Source organism: Excalfactoria chinensis, chromosome 3 (genome assembly GCF_039878825.1).
Source record: "Excalfactoria chinensis isolate bCotChi1 chromosome 3, bCotChi1.hap2, whole genome shotgun sequence".
In the NCBI taxonomy this organism is placed as follows: Eukaryota; Metazoa; Chordata; class Aves; order Galliformes; family Phasianidae; genus Excalfactoria; species Excalfactoria chinensis.
The window spans coordinates 57720367-57730422 of NC_092827.1; the positions used below are offsets into that span (position 1 = coordinate 57720367).

Genomic DNA, 10056 nt, shown 5'->3' on the forward strand with positions numbered 1-10056 from the left:
CTCTGTCTGTTGGACTGAAACAAGAAATTCTCTTCTTCCATGATCTGCTTGTTGTCTGATCTTTTGCCAGTGGATCACAGCAAGGGTCACTGTTAGTACATTCGCAATGTGGCCCAATTTTGCTGTCCTCCTGTGAGTTGGGGGTGGAGTATTCCTCCTAGGGGCTGCTAGCTCATGTTGCTTGTAGCTATGCAGGGAACGTTCAGGGGGCTGACATCCCTGATGTCATCTGTTGTGCACACTAGGTTTGTACGCATAATAGCTTGACTCAGGCTAATCTACTTATTTGTCTGCACAAAGCAGTCATGTAAAGTCAGCTGCTTGTTCAAAGTGTGCCTTTGATACCTGTGCTGCTACAGGAAAGGAGAGCCAGTTTCCAGAAGAGTTAGGGGGTGGAGGGTAGTGGTGGTGGTGAGTACTTTGGTGATGACAACCTGACTGGAAGATTCTGCAGAGATTCATGTTATGGTTTGGCCTTAAATGGTGAAAGAATGAGATGCATACAGAAGGAAATGTTTATTTTAAGACAAGAAATATTCAAGTTTGCTCTTGTACTTCTAGTGAGTGTTATGTTTTTTGTTTTTTCCTCTGTCAGTCCTGCAGGATGTGAGGAAAATTATGCCAGTCCTAGTGATTTTTCAAAGGGAACTGGCTAATAACTGTGACCATGAAGAATGCATGATGTCTGTGCACTGAGAAAATGCTGAGAAAGCTGAAAGGTTTCCTTCTTATTATTGGGATTAAAGTTTATGACTTTTTACATTTTGGCCTTCTAACCCCTTCCTTTGACAGAAAGGGAGAGTTCCACTAATCTAGGAAGCTTCAAGATTATAGACAAGTGTGAAGTTCTGAAGGTAAGTGGATGCCATTTCCAAAACTATTTGCTTGTGTGGCAGGACTTATTTTTGCTGTTATGACCTACATACAATATTGCAGAAACTGAAGAAATATATTCAAATAGACTCAGTTTGCAGTGTACCTGGTGGTCTGGCTGTGCTCTGGCCACCAGGAAGTGTTCTGATTAACACTAGCATGTCTTGGACAGGAAGGAGAAAGTAGGGCTGCTGTGTAGTGTTCCATGCTGGAAACACAGGATGATACTTGTGAGTTACTGACTGAAAAGGTTTGTGATGCTTTCCAAGTCAAATTGATCTAGAGACCAATTAGAGTTACTTATGTGGTTATGTGAGTTTGCTACCAATTAATTTTTGTTTGTTTGTTTGTTTTTTAATGAAAAAAGCAGGTCTTTTCTGGTAATTTCAGGAGTAACTTATTCTTTACAATTCCAGCATTTTTTTCTATAAGCCTTTATTTTGATAATTAAAATGTAATTGGAAAGTTTATACATAATAGTAATTTTTAAAGTTTTATTTTGGATGTTGAGTACAAGTTGCATCTTGTTTTTCAAGTGATTAGACAATTATCCTTCTCTAATTAAGAAAAACCTCGTTCATATATGCAAATGCTGCTCTGAAAGTAATGCCTTCCATTTTATTATGTTGGCCTACAACCTCAGAGGTGGATGCTGGTGGTAAGGCAGTAGGGGTTGAACTTTTAGGCTAATATTCCATTACATTTTGTTGCTGTGCTACAGGTGGCAGCAGTGGGACAGTCTGACAAAATGACTTTAGATATGGAAGTATGTGTGAAGTAAAGGTGTATCACTGAATTACTCCAAGTGGAAAAAATGGCACCCATTGTCATTATTAATGTTCTCTGAAGAGTGATGGAGACCAGACAGTGGATGTGAGCACAATGAAGTGGTGGGTGGTGTGTTTCAACTGTGGTGACAGTGGATCACCTACACTGATATGAATCTTTATGAGCATGGTATCCAGGTTTTGTTTATGGCTGATGAAAATACACAGCTCATGGTGGTGGCTCTGAAAAAAAAAAAGTGTTTTGTAGCTGAGAATTTCCTTTGTTAAATGGTGTTATTGTGCAATTTGTATCTGCTATAGTTTCCATGGAAATAAATAGGAGGCATTACTTTCAAAGTTACCTGTGTGTTTATATATATGTATAAGTTTATAACAGCTTTTGAACAGCTACTACTATGTAGAATTAGAAGGCAGAATACCAAAGGAGATTATTAGGAAGCAGGAGGGTGCCAGTGAGAGTTCAGAGTTTGTGGAGAAAACTTCATTAGGAGGCTGAGATCCATTGGAAAAAAGGGAAGAAATTTAGGTAGAAAACCTGCTTGACTGAGGTTTTAGCTGAACTATGATTATGAAAAATAAGGGGAAAAAATGGAATGAATGAGGAGTCAACTATTCTTTAGGTATTTAGTGATGAAATTGGAGAGGTAACTGGAGATAAAATTAGTGGGGGATGTTAAAGGTGATAATAGAGATGTTATAGAAATGCTTGCAGCAAAAGGGAGTAAATGTGATTCTTTTTCAGCTTGCAGGGTTGAACAAGAACTGTTCAGTCATGGCCTGAATCACTCATTGAGCACCTGGGGAAAGGACTTGGTCAGCCCTGGGATCACAGGTGAAGGCAGTTCATCTGCATGACCGGAATGGTTGCAGCCTGGTTGCATCTCTTAGACCTCAATTAAGGGCTGACTGCCATTGGGGAAGGATCTCTTTCTGGAGATCCCTCCTTGGTGAAGCTTTCCTTTGTGGAACTGGAATTTTCTGATATGGTTGAGCGGTCTTCTTCCCTTCCTTTATGGCACCTTTCTATTGTGCTGGTCCTTCTGTCATCACATCTCTGTGGTAACGCCTTTCCCATTGTATTGATCTGTCCAGTTGCTATAGGGGTAGTCTGGGGAAACTGTAGGCTTGCTGGCTTGGCACAGGGACCTCTTGCAGTCTGTTTCCAAATGTGTGGATGACAGGAAAGTAACTGAGAGCTGTCAGCAGTTTTCAATTTACCATGGTCAAATCATGCTTGACAAACAAGATCACCTTGTATGGTGAAATGACTGGCTATGTGGGTGAGGGGAAAGTAGTTGATTTTTTTTTTTTTTTTTTTTTTTATTTTATTTTTAATTCCAGTTCCCACAGCCTTCTTAGACTATCAGATATGCTGAATATTGGGCAGCAAGATTTGGAGACTTAGTCTCTGGTGACTTGAAATAAGCAAAGTGCCTCATGAATTATTACTGGAGCTGATATGGAAAAAATATTTCTTGGTGGCCTGGAAAATTCAGTGTACTCTCAGCATATTTGTGAGTGTTATTGACCTAGGAAAACTGAATGACAAACTAAATGGTCCTGAGGAGCCATGAAAAACTTGTGAACTGGGCCAACAGAAGCCTCATTAAATGTAACAAGAAGTCCTGCTTCTAAAGTGATATGACCCCATTCTTGTGTCTGTCCAGGCTGGGAATTAAATATTTGTCTGAGCGATAGTCCTGCTGAGGACCTGTAGGTTACAGTGCATACTAAGTTGCAAGTGAGCCACAACAGTGGCCTCTTTGCAAGTTCGCTTATTGGGATTACTGATTTTGTGCTGTTATTAATACTGTCACAGGAGGACCATGGCTATCAGTCTGAAGGAAGTCAATAGCTTCTTCTGGTCAGTGTTAGTGTGACCACATCTCAAACATCTTGCTCAGTTGTAAGGGCTCCCAAGTACAGTAAGATGGGAAGGCAGTAGAGTGTCTGGTGGAAATCTACCACAGTGATCACAAGCCCAGAACACATGCTCTGTAGGAAAGTGTAGGGAGAGTTCAAGTGGTTTAATTTTGTGAAGAGGCAACTAAGGAGTAATCTAATGCAAGTTTTGGCTACTCAAGGTTTTTTTCTTTCTTAGTGGTAGGTGGCATTATAAGGGTCAGCTGTCATATTTTCTTGCTTGGGTGTCTGTGAAACACTTGTGTTATGGGAAAACTTTTTGCATACTAGAGAAGTGTTTTGCAAGTTAGTGATGCAGCATGGAGGAAGGTACTTGTCCATATTCAGGTGGTCTTCAAGATTCAGTTAGACAAAGGCATGGCTGGTTGATTTACTACTTGCAGCAGTCTTGGTTTGAGAGGGTGACTGGACTAGAGATATCCAAAGCTTTTCTCCTGTTCCAAAGAATGAAGCAGAAACCGATCAGTACTAGCAATATTGTATATCAGCTGCTGGAGGTTCTCATTATTTTCATTATCTACCTCCAAAGTGTATTCTATATGGTTGTAACAAAGGTGGATTTGGAGTTAGGCTGGTATTACAGGACTGTGGCTTCCATTGCTTGACTAATCTTAAGGATTACCAACCTGTTTTGTTTGTATACACTTTTGTAATCAGCCTCAGGGAACAGGTGTTGGGGCTGAAACTGAGCTGTGGAAGGCACTGGAAACAAGACAAAAGAAACACTCCACAAACTAGGTGTTTTGTTTAATTCCCTTGCTTGAGAGATTGCTCTGTCTAGGGTAGCTTTAGTCTACCTGGTTAAGCCCTGGTAGCTCTTGTAGCTCCACAACAGCATAAACCACAAAGCTTTTCTGAAATGCGAGTGAAAATACGGGGGCTTTTCTTGTGCTAAACTGTGAACCTCCTCAGCAATGCTGCAAGGAAAGGGAACATTATTTTTTCAGTATAAAAAGGAGTTCAGCTTATTTTTCTTAGCAAAATTAAAGCTTTAGCCTCCCTCTTGCAAGTTCTCCTATTCAAAACCAGTAGAGCCAGACTGTGCACAGTGTCATGATAAAAGTGCTCCAGTGATCTTGGAAAAACAGGCCTTCTAAATAGTCTGGCATGTCCAAGACCTACATCCATACTGGGTCAGCCCAAGGACAAAGAGGATAAAAACACTGCTGAAAGCCTTTTCTCCCTGCCTCAGCTTCTAGTATAGATGTGTTTGTTCAGGCCAAAGAATCTACTGGATTTCATCCAGACTTCTCTTGTTCTTGAGGCTGGATTTACTAGAGTTTAAATAACAACAAAATGTGAACTGATTTTTGTCAATCCGACTGCTCTTTTGGGCTTGGAATCTTTTGTCCATTTTTACTCAGTGTTTTCCAAGAATGATACAACCACAGATCTGGCAGGCCAGTGTGCTGCTAAAGACAAAGACTATGGGAGTCAGATCCCAGGATGGAAAAACTGCTGGCTTGTGGTCTGTGCTGAAGATCCAGCTTGGTGTTCTTTTATGAATGCCAGTAACTTTGGTTGCTGATGGTTTATATGTTCAGTCCACTGCTCCCAGACTCTTTCCCAGAGCATCCTCTGCCGTGTGAACTGTTAAACAGTGTTATGAGCTAGCAGCATAGCCCTAGTGTGTTCTGGCCCTTCTCTTTGAGCTAGTTCTAACAGGAGTGTGTGGCTCAAGGAAGATTCCTAGATGACACTGAGGAGTAGGGCTTGATCAGAGGTGAGAAAAAGCAGTTTGCCTCTTACTCAGGTGCCAGTCTGACTAACCAGCCAAGGACTAATTGGTGGGATGCTCCAGATCCTCCTGCCTGCTGACACCCCCTAGTGTGATTTTTTTCAAGTGATTCCAGACAGCTGTTACTTGGTTGAGTCTCCTTGTGCCACACAGCCAATGAGATAAAGCAGTGTGATTTTCTGGACTATGTGCATATTAAGTGGTGTAAAGGCGGCAGTCAATGGCTGGAAGGAAATACATATAGAAATGTTCACAATATTAACCTATAGAAACTGAGGTGACAATTACTTTCTGAGCAACTTGTGAGCATCTTACAAGAGTTTGAGCATTACAGTTCCTCTCCCCTCCAACAAGATGGATAAACTGTTCAGAGCAGAGATTATGTTACAAAGGTGGCTCCTGAGGATATTCAGGTATGGGGAAAGATCTCAAAATTCCCTTTATTTGAACTAGACTTTTCCAGACTTAATACCCTCTCTCTCAGTCACTAATGTTCTTTCTTCCAGTACTGATACTGTCTGAAGCAATGCAAAGGAAAGTTGTTCATTTGAATACCCATGTTTTAAGAGTGTCCTGATACTTGGAGTGAATTATAGCCTTTACAGTGTCTGAAACATCTATAGAAGTATGGAATTGCTGGAAATTGTCTTATTAAGGAAAGCAAAAATTTTTAATTTTTATTTATTTATTTTGTTTTACAACAGTGGATACTTCCTAGTGTATATTAAAAGGGATGAATTCAGATGGAAAACAGCATGGGTTGTTGAGGCTTTAGTCAGCGTGTGAAATGGTGCCTTGGCAGAGGACCCGAAGGCTCTAACAGTTTCTCTGGCTGAGCTTTATCAATGTAAATTATTCCTGGTCTTTACTCAGCAGCCTGGTGTTCCTTGTCCTGAGAATTCCAGCCTGTGTGTATCTATAAAGCAGATTCTGAGGAGACGGTCTCCTGGAAGGTACAGAATTTCTATAGAATGATGGCTGTTAGGACTAGGGGAGGACTTGAAAAGTGGAGAGAAACTGGGGGTGGAAAAGGTCTGGTCTTTGCCTGATTTTTTTCCTGGAAAACCAAAAGCTGGAATTTCCAGAGATCCAAACTGAGCTCCTCTTGTTGTGCAGGAGCCCAGGCATACTGACTGCTGCTGGTGTGCCCTCACTGAGGCCATGTATGGGCACTGCTGTTTCTGGAGGCTGAAGGATGTGTGGCACCAACAGGCAGGAGTTGCTCTGAAGTCAGAGGGACAGGTTGGTGACATCTTCCTGCAAGACAGAGATTTGAGATTTAACCCTTGTCCTTTCTCTTCTGATGCTTTGTTACTATGCTAATTCATACTATGAAGGTTAGTGTGTTGCCTTTTTCCATTACTGTATTCCAGTTTCCAGGTCTTTAAGCTATTTGCTTGATGTCTGCAGTAGAAGTAGGAAAAAAAAAATCCAATGGAAAGATGTTTTCATACTGATGGCCCAGAAATTTTCCAGGTTCTGAAATGATTTAATGTTTTTGATCAGAGTTCAGCAGTGTGTGGATTTTTTAATAGCATCAGCAACTGTAATAATGTAGTAATTATCTGGAGACATTGTATTCAGTTGGTGTGCAGCCGGGAAATCTTTTGTGCAAGCACTTTCCCCTCCCTGATATCTTAAAAGAAAAGAATTCTTGTGTTCAGAAGCTTCTGATCTAAGTAGTTAAGACAGAAAGAAAGCAGCCACTGAATTGATTTGAGGTTAGTATATGGAAGTGAAGATAATAGTTTGCTTAAGCTTATACTCACCTCTTGGATGTCTAGAGTGATATATATTTAAATCAAAGTATCACTCTGTCCCTTTCCTGTTTGTGAGGACTCTTCGTGACTTTAGAATACCCATCAAAACACTACAGCAAGGGTCCAATTTCAGCAGTAGTGGTCAAAAAAGGCTGTAATAGCACCATTTTTAACATTCATCTAGCACCAAATATGGCTGATAGTGAGTTAAGTGGTGAGGAACCAATATGGTCAAGGGAAGGGAAAAATATGGGAATATTTACTGTACAGGAAAGAAAGGTCAAGTTCAAACACTATTTGTTGAAACAGAAATACCACTGTATATTTTGCTTTATCTTGTATTTATCAGGAGTTGTCTAAAATATGACACAATGGAACTATGTGGGTTCCAAAGCAATGTACAAAACTTCAACAGAAGGCTAAGAAAAGTTTTCTTGCCTTTTTAGTAGAGTAAAATTTCATTCACTGTCACATGTTAGTGCATATTTGGCAGCTCTTGCCTGCTCTTTCACTGGCTTGAGCGAAATGTTGAGGTTGGGGGTTGGGGATCCATGACTGTGAGGTTTCTGGCTCTGGTTTCTGTGCACCAGCAGAGCACTGTTCATAAGCCTTTTCTCAGCTCCCTCCCCCTCACTACGGAAAGGAGTGAAAGGCTTCTGTGTTCTGTAAACACAGCAGAAGTCATAAAAATATACGGTACTAATATTAGCTCCTGCTTTTGAGCCCCTTCTGTCTCCATATGATTGTGCAACAGCAATGAAAATGCTGTTTGGTTACATCTGTATGAGGAGGAACTTGTTGGTAGATGTTATTTTTGTTTCTCTGTCTTTCCAGCAATACAGTCATAACAAACTTCTGCTCACAATTTTACCTGAGTGGTCAAAAAACAAACAACAAAACAAACAAACAAACAAAAACATCTGCTTGCGACTAGATATAACTGTTCTACACTTAATAGTTTCCATACAGTGCTCACTGAGAAATGTGACTGCGGTGGTAAATCTAATGGCATCTAAACATTTAATGGCACAGACCTGCCCTATCCCACACTGGTAGAGAAAATAGGTTTTATACTATAAAAGCAATGACAGTAATTCATACTCTTTCTAGAACACTTGATGAGCTTTTCCTATAAAGGTATTCAGTAGCCTCTAAGTAGTACATTAATAAATGGGAGTCAGGTCTATAAAACTGAGCTCTGGTTTTCCATGGCAGACACTGACTTCCAGGCTCTGGGCTCTGTTTCCTCAGGGCTGGCATGCAGTGAGGATGTCTGTTTCTGAGAAGGAGCAGACAACTTGGTCTGTGTGCAGGAGGTGTGTTTCTGCCTATGTTACCATGCTTTTGCTCAGCTTCTGGGAAACATATCTTCTGTGTGTCAACAATGTGAAAACACAGGAAGCTGTTGCTGCTGTTAAGTTGGAACCTTCCCCCATGGTTTGAAGACAGAAGTGTCTTATCTGACCTCTTTGAGACCATGAAGTGTGAAAGTACCAACTTGCTACAACCTATTTAAAAGCCCTCTGTTACCTCACTGGAAATGTAGTGTCAAAGCAGGCTGTTAGAGAGAACCATACCCCAAAATGGCAATTAACATTTCAAACCCTTTATTTCAGAGTCTTCATTGCCTGATATTTTATTGTTGTGAGGTTTGTCTTGTCTTGTTTCCTTTGTGCATTTATGAGGATAGCATCTTCCTTCCACCGCAGTCTATGGTAGAGTACACAGTCGGTGTCAGTAGGAGCAGGTTTGTGGGCCGGTGTCATGTCTGTATGAGCACTTCTGCAAACAAACTAGGTCATTCTCCATTTTGTTATTCTGCTGCTTCTCTAGAGTCATTTAGGAGGAATGGCTTAGCTTAACTTTTACCTTTTGCCAGATAATATCCATTTTATTTGGCCCTTTAATTTCGTTTGCACTCATCTTGGTCCATCTCACAACCTCTGGCTTCCTCCTTAATTCTATATTTGTTTTATGACAGATTACAGATTCAGACCATTGCACATCAGAGACTCATCTCTCCATCTCCTCAAAATCTATCTATATATTTTTTAATTAAAAGCAATAATAGCATGTAAGAAAGGAGGGAAAAAAAAAATACTTTATGTAATCCAAACTTCATTTCTCCCTGATTCTCTTTTCTAGATGGTGATGTCAACAGAAGATTGAGTATTGGGAACACACATCAGATTTCAGTGGCTGGCCTGAAGTTACCCCACAGAGAAGCAGTGCAAACCCTTCTCATTCTCTGCCAACCAAATTCTTAAGAACTTTATATATACACATCTATCTATCTATCTATCTATCTATCTATCTATCTATCTATCTATCTATCTATCTATCTATCAAGACTTCTGCTGAACTGAAGTGGATGTGGCCTTGTGAACAGGGGGCACGGTGTACAGCTGTGTCCTATGGCAGAGAGTGTTAGTAATCTGCCTGCTCAGAATCAAAGATGCAGCCACATCCCCCAGTACTGTCACAGCTACAACTCCCCACTGCCTAAGCTAGATTTGATCTTCATCTGCTTTAGTTATCTGTCTAGTTTCTCCAGATTTGCACTCTGCCTGAACACTGTGAACTCCTGAGGAGTTTCCTTCCTATCTTCTCAGGCCATTAAACAAGAACATCAACACTGCTGCTGTGGGTCCTCTTGCACACCTGTGTTTTAAAGGTTTGAAATGTCTGAGGGACAGTGGGGAATCTTGGTTTCTTTGGAAATTGAATAAGTCCCAATTTTCTGAATAATGATAAATGAATTGCAATTAGGCTTAATGTAGAATGAAAGCAGTGGTGTGCTGCTTTTTTCCCTAGATTTCTATATACCTTATTATTATAATATATAAGAATTGTAATAAAAATTATATTGTTATATATATGTCTAATTCCTGCTGTACTCGCATTAGATAAGATGGTCGCTTTTGACTTAACCTTTCCATGGAAACCATCTGTCATTTATTCTCATCATTAGTGG

At 40.4% G+C, this 10056-nt stretch overlaps 1 long non-coding RNA gene across 1 annotated transcript; it reads left to right on the forward strand.

Annotated features, from left to right (window-relative positions):
• The first annotated feature begins 798 nt into the window (after window positions 1-798).
• LOC140250750 (uncharacterized) lies at window positions 799-9846 on the forward strand. Its single transcript, XR_011903258.1, has 3 exons — window positions 799-854; window positions 6439-6564; window positions 9228-9846. It is a non-coding gene; the product is annotated as an uncharacterized lncRNA (long non-coding RNA).
• Window positions 9847-10056: the final 210 nt, after the last annotated feature.